The sequence below is a fragment of the Alligator sinensis genome, unplaced genomic scaffold (genome assembly GCF_000455745.1).
Source record: "Alligator sinensis unplaced genomic scaffold, ASM45574v1 scaffold583_1, whole genome shotgun sequence".
In the NCBI taxonomy this organism is placed as follows: Eukaryota; Metazoa; Chordata; order Crocodylia; family Alligatoridae; genus Alligator; species Alligator sinensis.
Window position 1 is genome coordinate 754000 of NW_005841983.1, and position 2250 is coordinate 756249.

Below are 2250 nucleotides of genomic sequence, written 5' to 3' on the forward strand. Positions count from 1 at the left end.
CAGCAAGAGGTGCGTACCTGTTGCTCAGCTCCGGCGGGGCAGGGGCCTTGGTGCAGCGGGCCTTAGGGCCCTTGACCACCTTGGTCCATGCCCCTGGCTGGACTGAGCGGGAGGTCCCAGAGTCCTCCTTTGGCCTGGAGGGAGACTGTGGTCTACCCTCCCCCTCCCGGGGGAGAAGGGCCTGGCAGTAGGAGTCTGTCTCCTGCTCGCAGTCCCTGATGGCACGCAGTCTCTGGACTGTGGCCTGGAGCTCCTCCAACTGGTGCGCCAGAGACCCCAAAAGGGAGCAGATTGCCGGAGCAGTTGGTTGAGGCCTGAGGGTACTTCAGTGTGGGGGCTGCCTGCTGGCACTGAAGCACCCTCGTGACCCAGCCAATTCCTCCACAGCACACTGAACTGGGGAAAGCAGCCCTGGGCTAGCAGGCTGACCCCCAGGGGGACTACTGCCAGCCGGGGCTGCTCCGACCCAGCTCAACAAGCTGTGCATGAATAAACTCCAAGGCTTATTGCTCTGGAGTTCATTGCTCTTAAACAGACATTCAAATGGCACACCTGGGAGCAATAAACTCCAGAGCAATAAGCCCCAGAATTTATTCATGCAACATAATTGCACATGTAGACGCACCCACTGATTAGTAAAACCAAGCTACCAATAAATAGTAGGTCTGTGTGAAGCTTCGGGTGGTGATTTGATACAGAGGACATTTGGCCTGATTCAGTGGCCAAATCTCCGAATTTGAATCGAATCGGGACCAATTTAAAGGTCCGAATCAATTCAAAGCTTTCCAGATCTTCAGAAAAGATTCAGAGAGCTTCAATGATTCGGGCAGTCCCCAGTGGCTGCAGCAAGGAGCTGCAGCCAACTCCGAGCTGGTAAGTATTAGGGGCAGGGAGGGGACCATAGTGGGACAAATGCCAGGAGCTGGGGCGGGCAGGGCAGCCATTGCCGGGCTGGGAGAGCAGGCAGGGGATGGGCCTGGCCTGGCTGATTTGGACACAGTGATTCAAATCACTGAATCGAATCGCTGTCCCCCGAATCGGCTGAATCCGAATCCAAATCCGAAGCGAATACTAGCGGCTTCACACGGGCCTAATAAATAGTTATAATTGCACTAATTATAGCTTTGAAACCCGCTCTATTTAAAGTGCCTAAAGCATCTCATGTATCAGTGTCCCCGCACTGAAAAATGGTGGTGGAGGTGCTTTAACTATAGCTCATTGAATGAACTTTAGTTAAAGCGTCCCTGCCACTATTTTTCAGTGTGGGGACATTAATACATGAGAGGCTGGAGTCTGCTGGAGCATGGTAATTACCACAATCCAGCAGACTCAATTAATCGAGTCTGGTCTGACATGCTGTAATTACAGCATGTCAGAGCAGCCTTGCTGCCTGTGTATAGGTGCCCATCATGCTCAAAGGTCACATCATATAGGAACTGAGCATTAGTCACAGCTTTTTAAATTTACAGTCTACTCTTTGGCTAGGAACAGCAATGCCAAGTGCTGTACTGCCAATGTTATGAAAATCACATAGCTCTATAGAGTTGTATTGTGTTTGTGTGGAACGATCCCGTACTTGTGTGTGTTGGTGTAGTTAGGGGAGAGGTGTGCTTAGATAAGTGAATGTGAGCTGATTGCTAGGGAGGCTTCAGGAGGCTGCTCAGGATCTCATTACTCTGCAGCCAAAACAGGAACATACAGAATTATTTAGTGCAGGAGCAGGCAAAATGTGGCCCGCGAGCCAGATGCGGCCCACCAGGCCATTCTATCTGGCCCGCGGGGCCCCTAAAAAATTTAGAAAATTAATATTTATCTGCCTCTGGCTGCCTGTCATGTGGCCCTTGATGGCTTGCGAAAACTCAGTAAGTGGCCCTCTGCCTGAAATAATTGCCCACCCCTGATTTAGTGCATGACTGAATAATAAAAAGGCCTCCTGTTGTGCAAACACAACTAGTGCAGGATCCTGCTGGAACAGGCCTACATGATTAATAGCTTCTCTGGGTGGTCACATCCTGTCTACACAATCACTATGGGTGTATCTACACATTGCCCTATGGTGACGTAGCGATCACACGGGTGTCTACACATGATCTCCAGTTATGTCACTGCAGCAGCACACTCTATAGTGAGCTGCTACAGCGCCATAGTGGCTAAATCTAACTGTGCACCATGCACACGGCACAGTAACCACCTGTACTGCACCATGCTTTAGTACTTTAGTGCTTTAACACTGTGCCTTATCTGTCCCTT